We start from the raw sequence: 17,112 nt of genomic DNA, 5'->3' as shown, positions 1-17,112 counted from the left end.
TTGAGAGAAAACCAAGCCTGGTTAAGATATTGGTTTAAGCTGAAAACCATATACCGTATCAGCAAATAAATGACAAATAAATAATAATAATAAACTTTATTTCTATCCCGCCCTTCTCCCTAAAGGGACCCAAATATAGTCTCTTCTCCCTTCTCCCTAAAGGGACCCAAATATAGTCACCAATCACTCTAACATCACTTTACTGTAATGCAGACACAAGAGTGTAAATGGCCCTGAACGGCCATGGATACGGCAGTCACCATTCTCGTGTCGATGCACCCAGCGGCCCCACCAGGGATAGGATCAGGCTGTTACTTCTTAATAAATAAGCACAGAAGATCAGACTGTTATGTCTAACATGAGCACAGTAGTGCTTTGTTCCTGACCTTACTTAAAATCTCTCTTTTAAGTGTGGACTTCAATCAGTTTCTTTGGCAACCAAACTTTTCTTTGTTCAAGTAGCTCACTATACAACAGGAAATCTGTCTTGCACCTAAGCAGAGATGCTTTTTTTTGTGTGGTTAAATCATGTCTACCATCCTTCCTTCCTTCCTTCCTTCCTTCCTTCTAGAAAACTTTAATTCTAGAGAACTTTATTACTACTTTGCAATATGCAGGTAGTCCTTATCAAGATACTGCCCAGCTTCAGAATTTTCCCCCTCCAGTGGACCAGTATCTAGCCATGATTTTTGTGTGTGTGTGTTTGTGTTTGGTTTTTTTTCTGTGAAATGTCATACTTTAATGGGTGGGGCATATGGATTTTGGAAGCTAGGTGAAAAGCATCACAGGGAAGACATACTATCAAAATGATAACCTGAAGAAACAGGTAGATAAGGTACAGATCAAGCACAGGTCAACTAAGGAGAAAGAAGGTGAGCCGATAATTGGGAGACTGACACAAACATGAAGGTTGTGTACTAGGGAATGATGGGATTAATGCTCTTATTCTAATGCTAGCAGGCTCTTACCAGATCTACTAGCTACAGATGTAATTGTGCTGAAACCTAGAAATCCTACAACTCTGCCTAGGAGGATGGAAGAATAGCAGCTTTTGTTTATAGTAGTGGACCTGACAGCTTTGCTAATGTATTTGAAATATGGCATTTGAAGCATGGACTTGTACCACAAATGGATGGGTGAGGCAGACAGTCTTCACATGAGAGCTCACAAATGCTGCTGATCTTCTGAGCTGACCAGGACTGTATGGAACTGCCCTTACTCCAAATGAGTAGGATATCCACAGCCACCCAGAATCCAATGAAACAGTGAGGTCTCAAAGGCTGCATACAGACATACCTTCAAATGAGCTGGGACCAGCTCTCCTCCTCCTTTGGGAAGACACGCATACAGTCTTTGGATCTGGTGCCCCCCCCCCAATGCTTCAGGTGAGTTATCCACTTTCAAGTAACTGGCATGAGCATCTATTCTTGCTATGTTGAATACTTGTTCAACAGTCTCTTTTACTTCTTCACTTATTAAACCACTTTGAGGAGGAAGAGTTGTATTTCAGAAGTTACGAATGGGCTGGCCAGTCATACCATACAAATCCAGCTTACACTCCAAACCAGAAGAACAGGTTTCCCCTGGGCTTGATCTGGAAAACAACAGCATACATTTGTCAAGAAGGTAGGCTTCCACAAAACTCACTTCCAAAATTATACACTGTATAACCATATCCAGCCAAAAAAGTGTTGCCAACAGCCAGGGAACTGAGCAGCCAAAGGTGCACATAAAAATGCTGGATTGCACAATTGCTGCTTCCATACAACCTCAATGATGCCTTTGGGTCATGAACTTGGTGGCCATGAGCTCTCCCATAATGAACACATGGGGCTACTGCATATGTGAACTGGTCCTTGCAGAAAAAGATGTATACATTTATGGAACTAAAATATAAGATTATGCATTTTCCAGTGGTAAGGAAACAGGCACTTCCCCATACCTAGAAGCCATAGTTTCACAACTGCAGTTCTCCGCAATGCCCCCCCCCGCTTTACCTTTATTTTTCTTTACTAAAAGTGGAAGCATGCATTTTCTTGCCAAACACAGGAACAGTTTCTTGCTTAACTGAGAAACGCAACATGCAGTCTGCATGCTAGAATGCCAGAATGTTCTGCTTCCTGTTTGGTTAGTCTCCTTCCTCTAGCATGCAAGCTACCTGGCTGTATATCACATTCCTCAGTTAAGTAAGAATTTTTTCCTATGCTAAACAAGAAAATGTGTGCTTCCATGGTTAGTAAAGAAAAATGAAGGTAATGGGCATGGAGTATTATACAGTACTTTATATAGGGTTCCCCCATATTCACAGGGGTGGAGGTGATGTGGAACAGAATCCCCATGGATGTGGGGGACGACAACGACACCTGTACTTTGAAACTAAAAAGTCTTCAAAATATCAGCCATACCTCGCAGAAGCATTTTGTTTATCCTACTTGCTTTTGGTCCTTTTCTTGACATGGTATTTCACTTCTATTCATGCTAGATGCCTACCCTCTTAGGCAACTCTGATTTTAAAAAAGGGTGGTATATACGGAACATGTTTAAGATTAAAACTAAAGAAGACTGGTAAGAGAATGCAAAAACACTTAACGTGATGCAAAGATCCTTATACAGTCATGAAACTTGCTAGGTGACATTGGGCCCGTCATTATTTCAGACCTGACCTACACGACAGAGTTGAAGCTAAAGTGTTACGTGGAGGGAGCTCCTTGGAGGAAGGATGGAAAAAAAATGTAATGAAAAATGTCATGAGTAGAAAGAACACCATTCCCCCCCCCCCATAACAGCAGTGCAACAGAGAAATTTAAAAAAAAAGAACTTTTCTCAGCATAGAAATGCAGTGGTGAAGGGGAAAGGGATCACCTGTTGATTCCTGTAGTCATGTAAGCTGCTAAAAGGCACGGACCCTTCCACCTGCAAAGCACTGGTGAAGTTTAGCTGCTGGAAGAGACCATTTATGACAGCACATAATTAATCCTTTGGGCAAATGAGGGAAAATGCCACATTCTAAAGCAAGCTGAAGTATGGTGGACTTTAAAGAAAATCCATGAAGAGGAGAACAGTGTAGATCAGGGTTGTCAAACATAAGGCCCAGGGGCTGGATGCAGCCCGCGGAAGGTTTTTATCTGGCCCTCAGGCTCTTAGCTGCTGAGCAGTGCCGAGACGTTACTGCCGAAAGGGCAGCCCACGTGAAAATTTGGCTCTGCCATATCTTGAAATATGATCAAGATTTGCATATTTTCTCTTCTGCTATTTGCAGCTAACGAGTTTCTAAGAGAGAAAAAAAGTGCTTATTTTTGGTAGTGACCTGTTTAATGACATCACTTCCTGCCTAATGAAATCATCTCTGGCCCCAGCAGGCATCATGAATGCTATTCGGCCCACTGAATGAAATGAGTTCGACACCCCTGGTGTAGATCATGGGTCTCCAGATTTTCAGTATGAGGGCCACATCCTAGGCACATCGTATATTTTGTAGGTTTTTGTGGACTGAAAAGTATCAGTTTTATAAATGAATGAATAAGTTTTACTTGGATTTTTTTGTAATCAGAATGATATGATTCAGAACAAAAGAGAAATGTGACAATTACAAAGAAATAATGCTGTGCTTAAACAGAGAAAAGATATATAATGAGTAAAAATATCAAACATTAGCACACACTTTGACAAAAAAGTCGCTGAGGGCCAGATAAGGCCCCTGGGCTACAGTTTGGAGACCTCTGGAGTTGATGAACAGAGCAACTTTAAATATGCCCAGTTCAAAGGCATGGTCTGAAATTACATCACACAGCAACCTTGCTAAAGCTAACAAAAATTGGTCTGGTCATCAAGCGACCTGAGAACACCAAATATGCATTTTGCTAAAATGAGGGGTACCATTTATGGAAAAGGGCTGCCAAGGGGTACACAAGTTAAAAAACCTTGGGAGCCACTGATGCAGGAGAATGTTTGTTCCCTTACCTTGGAACTGGAATGGACAAATTTCTGGAGTAAAAGTTCATCACGGGTTACAAGTCATGGTAGGTACATGCAAGGTAGTGCTAGGTTGCCTCTGATTGCCAGATGCAGGGGAGGGCACCGGGACGCAGGTTGTGTCTTGTGTGCTCCCTGGGGCATTTGGTGGGCCACTGTGAGATACAGGAAGCTGGACTAGATGACCCTTTGGCCTGATCCAGTGGGGCTCTTCTTATGTTCTTAACTGCACTGCCCTTACCTTGGTGCTGGAAAGTTGGCTGGGGTTGCACCAGGAAGACTGTTTTCTGAGAGACTGGGGGAAGGAAAACCAGGCTGCCAGCAGAATGTAGGCAGAGCCTTGCCACTTCCAAACAATGGGAGTTGTGCCATGGACATGTAGGAGAGCACAGCCTGGATTCCTGAGAAAGGGGGGAGGAGGAGTAGGGGGGTGGCCCATAGGTCCACATGAGGAAGAGGGAAGGCACATTCATGGGGGGAGACCCAGGAGGGCTTGGAAAGAGGGTCCAGGATGGGCACCCTGGAGGGTGATGCCGGAGGAGGAGGAGGAGAAGGGGGGGCCCATAGGCGTATATGAGGAAGGCACATTCATGGGGGGAGACCTGAGGGGCTTGAAAAGAGGGTCCAGGATGGGCACCCTGGGGGGTGATGCTGGAGGAGGAGAAGGAGAAGGGGGGTGGTCCATAGGCCTATATGAGGAAGGCACATTTGGGGGAGGGAGACCCGGGGGGCTTGGAAAGAGGGTCCAGGATGGGCACCCTGGAGGGTGATGCCGGAGGAGGGGGTGGCCCATAGGCCTATATGAGGAAGGCACATTCGGGGGGGGAGACCCGGGGGCTTGGAAAGAGGGTCCAAGATGGGCACCCTGGAGGGTGATGCCGGAGGAGGAGGAGGAGAAGGGGGGGCCCATAGGCGTATATGAAGAAGGCACATTCATGGGGGGAGACCTGGGGGGCTTGAAAAGAGGGTCCAGGATGGGCACCCTGGAGGGTGATGCCAGGGAGGGGAGCACAGCACAGGGAGGCAGCGCAGCAGCCTGTGGGGTCCTGGGGCAGGACAAGCGGCGGAGGGGGAGCTGCGCGTTGCTGCCTGCCGTCCATGCCCACCCCTTGCAGCCGTCCAGGGAGAGCCTTACCAGGTGCTGTGCAGCGCTGCGCTCGGAGCCCCTCCGGCGGCCGGCGCGCAGGAGACGGAGGCGGAGCAGGCGGCAGGACTGGGCAGGCGCGCGCGGAGCAGCCTGGGGTGGCCGCGAGAGGAGAGGCGAGGAGAGGAGAGCAGGCGTCACCGAGGATCCGGCTCGCAACCGGAGGCGGGCGGGGCGCAGCTTTGCAGAAGCGGCCCAAGGCTGACGTGGCCGCCGCTCCTGCAGCCACAGCCGCCCTGGGAAGGAAAGCTCAGCAGCCCGCGAGGGTGGAGGCGACCTGGGGGCCAATCTGCTGGGGCCACATGCCCGTCCTCCTGGGCTAAGAACACACGTGCCTGGGCAAGCGCCCCGGGACTTACTTCTGAGTAGGCATGCAGAAGACTGTGCTAGTCTGCTCAGAAGTAAGTGCCAGAATAGTCAGTGGGGCTTACTCCCAGGGAAGTGTGGGTAGCCTTAGAGCCCAGCCCAATCTTGTGCATGTCTACTCAGAAGTAAGTTCCATTCTAGTCAGCTGGGCTTGCTCCCAGGGAAGTGTGGCTAGGATTGCAGCCTTAGCTTTCCTCAGGTGATTTTATGCAGGGGCAGATCAGTGTTTGTGTTGGGGGGGACGGGACATGAGCACTACCCACTCCAAAGCCCAGGTCAGCGAGGCGGGTAGACAGGCTCTGGGTTGAACTTGATGTACTCTGTGGCTGAGGTTCACTGGGCAGGTAGACAAAGGCTCCTGCCTGGACTAGGAACCCAGATCTACCAGCTGGGTAGACCTGGGCACCTGGTTGAACTTCTAGCCTCAGTGGCCAAGGTTCGCTGGGATGGTAGACCTGGGCTCCCACCCAGGCTTAGGAGCTCAGATCTATCTGCTTTCAAGACCTGGGTTCCTGGTTGAACTGGCATCCAGCTTCAGTTAGCAATCTGCATGCATTCGGGCAGTAGAAAGTGCCAGTGGTTTTCTCAGAAGTAAGCCCCACTAGTGTCAGTAGACCTTGCTTGCACCCAGGCCAGCTTGGAGTCAGTCCTGGAAACATGGGAGGGCAGCCCCAGCCCAGCAATGTGGTTAGCATTTGGTGTTTGATGCCTCAAAGTTGGCAGGCATCTTCGAAGTATGGGTCCCTTCTGTTTGTTTTGAGAGCCGTCCTGGGTATTTCATACAGCTTGGGAGGGGGGGGAGAGAGTGTCTCGCACATGAACGCCCCTGATAGTTTATTTTTATTCTATCCTAGCGCAAGGTTGTCAAGCGAGGCAGGTGGTGGAGATGGAGGCTTTTTTCACAGCCTCCCTACTCATTGCTGTTCTGTGCACCCCAAGGAGAGAAGCTGATGGTGTGGCCTGCTTGTCAATTTGGAATCATCAAGCATCTCAGAGCCTCAGAACTCTGGGGTTTGGGGGTTTTTGCTCAAAACTCTTGTAGGGAGGGAGCCCTCAACCTTTGCTTGCCTCCATCTGTAACTTCTCCAGTTTTTTACAGAAGCAATGCAAGCTGTTTCCCTTCTGTCAGTAGTGGACGAAGCAAGTGGTCATGGAGGGCACAGGCCCTGGGTACCAGACTGCAGGAGAGTATAAGACAGGCTGGTGAAATATGGTGGGGAGCAACGCATTGCCCCCTCCGCGTGGCTCTGGGTGCTTCCTGGGCTCATTGTGAGGGGGTGTGCACACACAGCACTCTTTGAAGCGAGTGCCACAAATTTAGCCTATACACACACCCTTGGTTCGAAACGGCTCTGAACTGTCATGTCTGGCAAAGGCGTGGGGGGTAATATGATGACATGGGGGTGACGTTTCCACATTGCCTGGCCCTGGGTGCTGGGAGGCTCCAGGGTGCCTTCCGTGAAATGCCTCAGAGCAGTTCAGCTACTTCTTAGGTGCAAGTGACACTAAGCATCACCTGCCCCTTTTCAGGGACAGATGACGTTTTGTTTTCAACATATAGTTTGACCCAGTAATTTAGAGAAATTACAGACAGTAGCTGCCAAAGAAGATCAACGATTAGGACTGTGTTGTGTGTGGAGAGGTGAGTTTTAACCCATTGTCTTTAGATGTTCTACTCCCAGGGGAAATAGCAGCTTTGGGGAAATGATTGGGGGGAGAGGAACTGTGACACAAAGAGAAAGGGTTAATCTGCCCCCTTTTCTGTGCAGTGCATTCCCACTCTCCCCCCAGCTGCTTTTTACCGTCTTAAAAAAATTATACAGAGCCAATCTATGCATTGAACATAAGGTAGTGTTTGACTTTCATCGAACTTAGCTTCAAGGACCACAGTGTTTCCTGCGTCTTTGGTTTTTCCTGGTGCCCCCCTTACAAAGCTGCTACCCAGCCATTGCCACTCCTCTTTCTAAGTAGCATTGTCACAAGTAGAAAACAATTTTTGAATCATTTAAGATACTCCCCCTGCATCAGCTGCTGTAGTTACTCCTCCTTGGGGGGGGGTGGAATATGTGACCAGGGATACCTGATCTTCCTATCCCCAGGATTCTCCTTTGCGGAGCAAACTACCTGCAGTTTTACAAAACAATACATCGAAGAAAACCTGTTCTCTCTCCAGCTATCCAACACGTACTCCCACTCACACTTTGTGAAATTTGCTGGCTATGCTAAGAATAGCCATCACACTACCAAAGTAAGTGCTGTGCTTGCAAGTATGAATTCTCATCTGGTTGTGAGTAAGAGTATACAGCAGTGGTTCCCAAACTGTGAGCTGTGGCTCCCCAGGGAGCCATGGAAACCAGCCAGGGGAGCTGTGGAATTCTCATGAAAAACCTGCCACCCTATGCAAGGTATAGGATTGTAGCCCCAATGGAGGGCCATGGCCAGGGGCTCAGTAGCAGCCCAATCCTATACACACTTTCTTAGGAGTAAGCCCCATTGACTTTAATGGGACTTCTGCATAGACATGCATAGGATTGAGCTGTAAGTCAAGAGAGCCACTAAAAGTTTGGGAACCACAGGTATGCAGGGTTTTGTACCTACTGTTTAGGCCTTGCTTTTTGTATACAGTGTGTAGAATATTCTTTCCTGTTTGGCAGCACTACAGGAGTGGAGCAAGACGCAATGGCAGGCTTTGTTCTCCAAACCTCATCAAACTTACCTAAAACTCTAATCCAGAAAAGGAGATAAGATTTTCTCTTTGTGGTCTTTGTACTGATAGCCGTTGGATCACTCAGTATGATGGAGGGAGGGCTGGTTTGCACCCTAATGCCCTATACCTGCGGTTTTCAAACTCTCCTAGAGTTTGAAACCCTCAGTAAGTCCTTGCGGGGGCGGGGCAGCGGGGGCCGGGGGAAGGCAGTGATGCAATCCCCAGGATCGTGCCACTCAGGGGGGCTGCAGGGACTGGGTTGCACTCACCAGTCTCTGCAGCAGTGTCCTGGGGGTGTGGGGAGCCCTGCGCGAGGCTCTGCAGGGCTCCCCAGGTCAGCAGCAGTGCAAGTGAGCGATCCTGCTCTGCCACCGCAAAACCGGAAGTGGAGCGTGATCACTCCTTTTAAAAAAAGGAATAGCAAGCTATATATTTTGTTATTATTATTTATATATAACTGGTTGGCAACCTTCAGTCTCGAAAGACTATGGTATAAGCCTACAGCCTTGCACATGCCCAATCTCATCTGATCTTGGAAGCTAAGCAGGGTCAGGCCTGGTTAGTACTTGGATGGGAGACCACCTGGGAATACTGGGTGCTGTAGGCTTATACCATAGTCTTTCGAGACTGAAGGTTGCCAACCAATTTATATATACATTTTTCTATATATTTTTAGATACAGTAAACAGTAAGGAAAGTGAAAAGCTCAGTCTTCTATATTGCAGGGTATGGCAGTTAGGCACAAGAGGGAGCTCTGCTAACATATTTTCCTATGAAGAGAGGCAAACATTTTTGTGAAGTGCCAAAATGAGTGCGTAATTTCAAGAAATGCATTAGATACAGCTGAGTCCCCGAAGAAACAGGCTCCCATTAGATACTGTACTTATTTATGTGGATCTCATTTGTTTTCTTAATTGTAATGTGGTGATGTTAGCACAGTGGCATAGCTACAGGGGGTGCAAATCACTAAGATTTGCAGGGAGCCTCACCACAGTGTGCAAGGGGCCCTCCCCCTCCCTTATGGACCTATTTCAGGTGTGGGGTGGCAAAATGGAGGTGTATGCTGAGGTGAGGCTCCCTGTAAAACTTAGTGACTTGCACCCCCTTTAACTAAGGCACTGTATTAGCAAGACACGTGAGTATAGGTGTATACAAAAAGATATTCCAATTGCCATCACAGAGTAAAAGCCAAACTGCAGGGCTAATTGCAGTTGAGAACTATAGTACACGGAAGAGGTGTTGGATTGGGGTGTCAATCCTGTAAAGGGTAGATTCAGAAAATATTTTAGAGTGCTGTGAGATGAGACTCCTTGATTATCTGTGCACCTAATATCTGCTTAGGGCTGAATGAAAGGGAAGGCATTTTTGGTGCTGCTGAAAAATGCCCTCCCTTTTGATGTGTGGGTTTGTGTGTGTTCTACATTACAAAAGGAACGTAAGTGTTCATATGTTCAGGAAGCATTGCCTGCACTCTGAAGTGGTTTGGCTTTGTTTGTCTCTGATGCCAGCGCATCCTAAGAATATAAGAACAGCCCTGCTGGATCAGGCCACAGGCCCATCTAGTCTAGCTTCCTGTATCTCACGGTGGCCCACCAAAATCCTCTGCCACTTACCATTATTATTCCTGTTCAGATTAGTGTTGTCAGCATGTAGCTTCAGTTCCAATCCCTGAATGATCTCCCATCAGTTTCATGTAGTTGTTTTTAAAACTTGAGGGATAGAGACCTGTAAAAGCCCATAACATAAATACTGTGTTGAAGAGCAAAAGCCCTCTAGCACCACCTTCTGGGGATAATCAGCAAAGTGGGAATGGAACCATTAGAGCGCAGAGGTCCCAAAACTGAATAGATTTAAAATGTGAATATTCTCACAATGTTCTCACAACATTCTCTCAAGAGTTTTAGATAATTACCTCCTACCCCACCAAAAAAGCACCATCTTTGATCCTAAAATCTAAATGGGAGAATACTAGTTATAGAGGTTAACGTCACAAGAAAGGAAGTATGTAGCCAAAGTGTATGTACATAATTCTCTGCTCAGCTTGCCAAGCTGCCTCTCTATGTGTTCAGCAAAAGACATGGTTTCCGTTTAGACAAATGGAGTTTAGTAGAAAAACTCATTGTTTTGACACGCTTTCAAATGCAGTATTTATTCACTTAGGGTGAAGTGATCATTTCCCTACTTTAAGCCGTAATCCAAGAAGGGTTTATCACAGAAGGAATTTATCTCTAGCTGCCCTTAGTGTTTATCTGCTAGCTGCCTTATAGTGCAGTAAATCTCTGGACTTACAAGCCATCTTGTAAGATCTATTAAAAACCTCTTTATCATGTCACAATTCAGTAATAACAACTCTGTTCATTTCACTGACATAATAGTCATTAGGCCTAAAACAAATGGTTGTTTCTTAAATAACATTGAGAAATATTTTTCAGTGGACCCGAAGAGAGGGCTGGAGATGCGTGATGTACTTCGGTCTCTGAGGTTAAGTTTGTGCGGATCTGGCCAGCTCTGACCAGGAGCCCGCCAGAGTATGTCATGCATGCATTTTTTTAGGTCCTTGGAGAAAGGGTGGGATACAAATTTTGTTTTTATCATAACTGGGAAGTGGCAATCAACCCAGTCTTTTTTTCCCCTTAGGAAATTTGCATCAACTTTCATCTTTGCAATGATCTCATGTGTTATTTTCAAATTGCGAGAGCATGTAGATTTGCTGAAAAATAAATGCTTTTCTGGTGTGCTCTGAAACATGAAGTTAATACACACTGCAGTCTTTGAAAACTCCCAGCCACTGGCTGGGCTTCTGTGATGTCACAGAAGAGATTAGACTCTCTAGGCAAGGGGTATCATACATAAGGTCTGGGGCCCGGATGCGGCCCATGGAAGCTTTTTATCTGGCCCTCAGGCTCTCAGCTGCTGAGCAGTGCTGAGATGTTACTGCTGAAAGGGCAGCTTACATGAAAATTGGGCTTTCCCAAATCTAGAAATATGATCAAGATTTGCGTACTTTCTCTTCTGTCATTTGCAGTTAATGAGTTTTTATATGAGAACATGGTCTGATTTCTGGCCATTAGCTGCTTAATCATGTCACTTTCTGCTTAATGTCATCACTTCCGGCCCTTATCTGGAGCCCTGAATGCTCCAGGGCCCTCCGTATGAAACGGGTTTGACACCCCTGCTCTAGGCACTTGCTGCTGTGGTGTCGTTGAAAGTGTAATATGAACATTCTGAGTGTTTGTATAAACCAGGGGTGGCTAACCTTTAAACTTTAGGGCTCCCAGTGGCTGACCTACCACTAAATGAATGGGGTAAATGCCCTGGGCGTGGAGCCTCTTGCGCCTTTAGGTCCGCACGGAAGCCCCCCTGAGGCTTCCAACATGGTTGAAAACTCTGCCTCCGGTTTGCTGGAAGCACAGTTTAAATTATCAGGGAAGCTTCAGGAGGCTTCCCAGACATGTCCTGGAGTTGCACGAGGCTCTGTGTACTCCAGGTAAGTGGGTGTGTGTGTGTGGATCTGTGCACAGGGGGGCAATGGCATCCCGTGGGGGGTACCATCGCAAACTTTTGCCCTGGGGTGTGGGGCTCGGGAGGTCCACTACTGAGGGCTGCTGGACCTTTGTGTAAAAGAGAGAGTTTCAGCAGGTTCAGCTTGTCACCTCACAGTTCAATTCTGTCCTCTACACCAATTGTTAAAGGTCCAGGAGCCCTAAGCAGGGCCAGATTAACATAGTAGTGAAAGTAGCAAATGCTACGGGCCCCATATTTTTGAGGTCTCTGCACCCAGTGTGCCACTAACAGTGGGCATTGTCATTAAGGTGGAGAGGACTTCTGCACCCACAAAATGTCCAAACTCTGCAAAGTAAATGATGTGATGCACCTTCTTTGGTCTGTTTTTCTGTGCTTACCCACAAGGTGGACAAATACACTGAAATCCTATTCATGCCTACCCAGAATAAGCATTTTGTGATGTTTTGCATGCGCCTCCAGCCTTGCTTACTCTACATCCCTTACTCTTAGTCTAAACCTTCGCCCTTTACTAAATTCCAGGGAGCAGTAGCCAGTTGTTTGAAGGACTACAATCAGTTCTTGAGCAAAGAGATTGTTTGTGTATTTTTAAATTTAGGGCCCCTTTATATACTACAGGCCCCACACTAGCTTAATCCACCCCTGGCCCTAGGGTTGAAAGGTTAGACACCCCTGATATAAAGGACCTGAGACCAGACTGGGCTGTGAGTTGCCTGAAGGAAGGAAGCAGCACAACCCATTGCAACCTTATTGAGTTTAGTGGCATAAGAACATAAGAAGAGCCCTACTGGATTAGGCCAAAGGCCCATCTAGTCCAGCTTCCTGTATCTCACAATGGCCCACCAAATGCCCCAGGGAGCACACAAGAAAACAGACACAACCTGCATCCCGGTGCCTTCCCCTGCATCTAGCAATCAGAGGCAGCCTGCCTCTAAAACCAAGAGCCTGCACATACCTACTATGACTTGTAACCTGTAATGAACTTTTCCTCCAGAAATTTGTCCAATCCCCTCTTAAAGGCATCCAGGCAAGATGCCATCACTACTTCCTGTGGCAAAGAGTTCCACAAACTAATTACACTAATTCTTTACATAAACTAGGTAAAGAAATATTTTCTTCTGTCTGTCCTAACTCTCCCAACACTCAACTTTTGTGCAAGTCCTGGTGTTATGTAAGAGGGAAAAGAGCATCTGTCAATCCACTCTGTCCATCCCCTGCATAATTTTGTATGTCTCTATCATGTCCCCCCTCAGGCACCTCTTTTCAAGACTGAAGAGGCCCAAATACCTTTCCTAATAGGGAAGGTGCCCCAACCCAGTAATCATTTTGGTTGCTCTCTTTTGCACCTTTTCCATCTCCACTATATCTTTTTTGAGATGTGGCAACCAGAACTGGACACAATACTCCAGGTGAGGCCTTACCATCAATTTGTACAACGGCATTACAATCTCAATGCCTTTCCTATTGATCCCAAGCATGGAATTAGCCCTCTTCACTGCTGCCAGACATTGGGTCAACACTTTCATTGACCTGTCCACCACCACCCCAAGATCTCTCTCCTGATCTAATCTCCTGATCCTCTCTCCTAATGAGACAGCTCATTACCCTATATGTAAAGTTTTGTTTCTTTGCTCCAATGTACATGACTTTACACTTACTTACATTGAAACGCATCTGCCATTTTGCTGCCCACACTCCCAGTTTGGAAAGATCCTTCTGGAGCTCTTCACAATCTCTTCTGGTCTTCACCACTCGGAAAAGTTTGGTGTCATCTGCAAACTTGGCCATCTCGCTGCTTAGCCCTGCCTCCAGGTCATTTATGAATAGGTTGAAAAGTACAGATCCCAGGACAGATCCTTGGGACACTCCACTTTCCACCTCTCTCCATTGTGAAAATTGCCCATTGACACTCTCTCTGCTTCCTGGACCTCAACCAGTTCCTTATCCAGGAGAGGACCTGCCCTCTAAATCCCTGACTGTGGAGCTTTCTCATCAGCCTTTGGTGAGAGACCATGTCAAACGCCTTCTGAAAGTCCAGATATATAATGTCTACGGGTTCTCCCGAATCCACATGCCTGTTGACCTTTTCAAAAAATTCTAAAAGTTTTGTGAGGCAAGACTTACACTTACAGAAGCCATGCTGATTCTCCCTCAGCAAGTCTTGTTCATCTATGCGTTTTAAGATTTTATCTTTGATGAGGCATTCCACCATCTTACCTTGAACAGACCTGTAATTACCTCGGTCCCCTCTCCTTCCCTTTTTAAAGATTGGTGTGACATTTGCTATCCTCCAATCTTCTGGCACTGTAGCTGTTTCAAGGGAGAAGTTGCATATTTTAGTCAAGAGATCAGCAACTTCATTCTTCAGTTCCTTAATAACTCTTGGGTGGATGCCGTCAGGACCCGGTGACTTATTGATCATTAATTTGTCAATTAGGTCTGAAACATCTTCTCTTTTAACCTCTATCAGATTTAATTCCTTGGTTGGGGGGGGGCGTTCGGGCAGCAGTATCTGCCCAAGGTCTTCTGCCATAAAAACAGATGCAAAGAACTCATTTAATTTCTCTGCCATCTCCAAGTCTCCTTTTATCTCCCCTTTCCCTCCCTCACCATCCAGAGGGCCAACTGCTTCTCTGGCGGGTTTCCTGCTTCTAACATTTTTGAGGAAACTTTTATTATTCCCCTTAATGTTTCTGGCCATGTGTTCCTCATAGTCTTTCTTGGCCTCCCATATCACCTTCTTACATTTCTTTTGTCACAGTTTATGTTCTTTTTTATTCTCTTCATTAGGGCAAGACTTCCATTTACAGAAGGAAGCTTCCTTGCCCTTTACAGCCTCTCTAAACTTGGCTCGTTAGCCATGCGAGTACCCTCCTGGACTTAGTGGTGGAGCCCTTCTTAATAATAATAATAATAATAATAACAACAACAACAACAACAACAACAACAACAACAACAACAACAACAACAACAACAACTAGGTATTTATATACCGCCTTTCTGGTCATCAGATTACTCCTCTGACTTTATTAAAGGAGGTTTACATAGGCAGGCATTTCTAAAGCCCTCAAGGGGATTTTTACAATTGTAGAGGTTCTCTCTTTCAAGAACCAACAACATTTCAAAATGGATCTTCCTGGTTTGGTCTCACTTCTGGTCTCCAGTTCTCCCAGGCAGGCTGACAAGCAGCTCCATCTCTCACATGGAGGGCAGCCAAGATGCTTCTTGCTCACACCAAGAGCAGGTGGAATCACTCAGCTCGGCTTGTCAGCTGCTTCAAGGTCTTGCCATTCTCAGCCGTTCAGGGAGCTGCCGGTGTCCTTGAACTGGCGACCTTCTGATGTCCTCTTCGGCCTAACGGAGGCTCTACCCTCTAGACCAGGGGTCTCCAAACCCAGCTTGGGGGCCAGATGTGGCCCGCAGCAAGCCTCTTTCCAGCCCGCAGCCAACCTCTTGTCCCCTGAAAGCCTCTGGCCCACTCAACTGAACATGACCAGAACTGTGCTCTGATTGTGTCTGGAGGGTGTTCTGAGGGCCAGAGAGGTTAAATGAATGAGCCCATTCATTCATTTATTCACTTATCTTCCATCTCTAATTTATTTATTTAAATTTTATATTTAAAATTTTTTTCTGGCCCTCCACACCATGCCAGACATTTGATGCGGCCCTCTGGCCAACAAGTTTGGAGACCCCTGCTCTGGACCAGACCTCCTGCCCTTTTTCCTTTGCGGTATCCAAAATTCACCTTGTCCAAAAATATCAACAATCAACAAAGATTGCTGTATTAATTTTTTTCAGCTGGTGTTCCAGTTGCACTTACTAAAGTGATTCCAAAGACTGACATGTTATGGATAAATACACACCCAGTTGCTTTCTATTGTCTTCTGGTTTCTAGTTGAGAGCTTCTGTTGTCTGTGTTTTAAGAAGAATTGTTTGTTCCTTGTTGCACGAAAGCACCGCTTTCATTTCACTTTGTTTCTTCTGAATGTGTGGTATGCATTTCTTTGGCTTGTGCTAATAACGGACAAGCCTGCTATTAACATTCTACAGAGTGATTTCCATCTGGTGTTATAAAGATTACATATTATAGCTTTGGCTTAACTGATACTTCCAAGTAAAGCTAACCACGCTAGCATTTTTGTTCAGGCAAAGAAAAACTAATAGCTAAGGGAATGAAACGATGAATGGATAAAGGCTTTTGAAACTTACAAATAGCATAGTCAAGTTTCTTTTTCTTTTTAAGATGTCTGAACTGGAAGGAGGAAAAAAAGCAGCCTTAAATGCTTTTGCACCAGGGCAATGGAAACACATGAAGTAGAGAAAGGAACTAAGATTTCTTTATAGCCAGATAATAACTGGTGACCTCAACAATAGTGCATCCAATGACAGTTCCTCATGGGTAGGTCTTAGCACAGTGGAAGAGTACCTGCTTTGCATGCTAGTGGTCCAGAGTGCACTCTTTGGCATCCCCAGTTAAAATGGAATGGGTCTCAGGCAGTGTTCCCAGTGACGTGACTAAGCCGGGGCCAGGGGGTACATTGTCCCCTTGTTGTGAAGTCGTGGTTTTCCACTGGGAGGGGGGGAGTGACAGCTCTTACCTGTAGTGTGAGGGCCTCCCACCTGCCCTTGTTCTCGAATGACTCTAAATGGAGCTGTTTCTGGAGCCAAGGTCATGCATGCATGGAGGAGGGGGTGACAGCCCAGGTGCAGGGGGTGATGCAGTGGGTGTCATCGCATCACTTGGCCACCAGGCACCAGCTGGCCCAGCTGTGCCACTGAATGTTCCCTCTAATGTTTGAGGGTAGCGCAGGGAGCTGTACAGTGACTGCATGGGGGCAGCTCCAGAGCACTCCACACATCATCATTACGGCCAAGCTGTGGAGTGCTAACAGAATGGTGCTTGAGTTCCAGCTGTGTGGCTGCATGGCTATGCAGCTTAGAAGGAATGCTGGTTTCAGGCCTTCTGTCACAAAACATGGAGAGCCACAACCAGTCAGCATAGATAGACCATACCAAGCTAGATGGAACCATGGTCAGATTTAGCATAAGGTAGCTTCAATCATGGGTTGCCAGGTAGTGCTACCACCCTGTCTCAGCCCCAAAGCAGCAGCAGCAGCGATGGCAGGGAAATCACTGGTTGGGATAATTGGATAGAATACATGGGTGATAGATGAATGCTCTTTTCCCAGCACTGGTGCCAAGGCTGTTTCCAGACCTTGTCAGTTTCACCAGTGAGCAGAGAAGGTTGCCCAGGAGGGAAACCTTCATGTGTGAAATTGATGTTTCTCCCCCCCCCCACCCCATTGCTGTGCAGAGAAGTCTTTTCAACTATTTTTCCAAACAAGGTCTTCTCCTGAGAATCTCAAGTGCCTACATCTTTTGTTTGAAGTCATCCTTGAGC

At 46.6% G+C, this 17,112-nt stretch overlaps 1 protein-coding gene and 1 pseudogene across 1 annotated transcript in view; one reads left to right on the top strand and one right to left on the bottom strand.

The window, feature by feature from the left end:
- The window catches only part of DNAJC10 (DnaJ heat shock protein family (Hsp40) member C10), a 30,718-nt gene extending 29,141 nt beyond the window's left edge, over positions 1 to 1,577 (bottom strand). Inside the window, exon 1 of the mRNA XM_066635180.1 lies at positions 1,297 to 1,577. The gene's annotated coding sequence lies outside the window, so the exon portion shown is untranslated. The remainder of the gene's footprint in view (positions 1 to 1,296) is intronic.
- A 7,100-nt stretch (positions 1,578 to 8,677) lies between these two features.
- LOC136637234 (5S ribosomal RNA) lies at positions 8,678 to 8,796 on the top strand (annotated as a pseudogene).
- Positions 8,797 to 17,112: the final 8,316 nt, after the last annotated feature.

The sequence above is a fragment of the Tiliqua scincoides genome, chromosome 1 (genome assembly GCF_035046505.1).
Source record: "Tiliqua scincoides isolate rTilSci1 chromosome 1, rTilSci1.hap2, whole genome shotgun sequence".
NCBI classification, from domain to species: domain Eukaryota; kingdom Metazoa; phylum Chordata; class Lepidosauria; order Squamata; family Scincidae; genus Tiliqua; species Tiliqua scincoides.
This window is presented reverse-complemented; position numbering and strand designations above follow the sequence as displayed.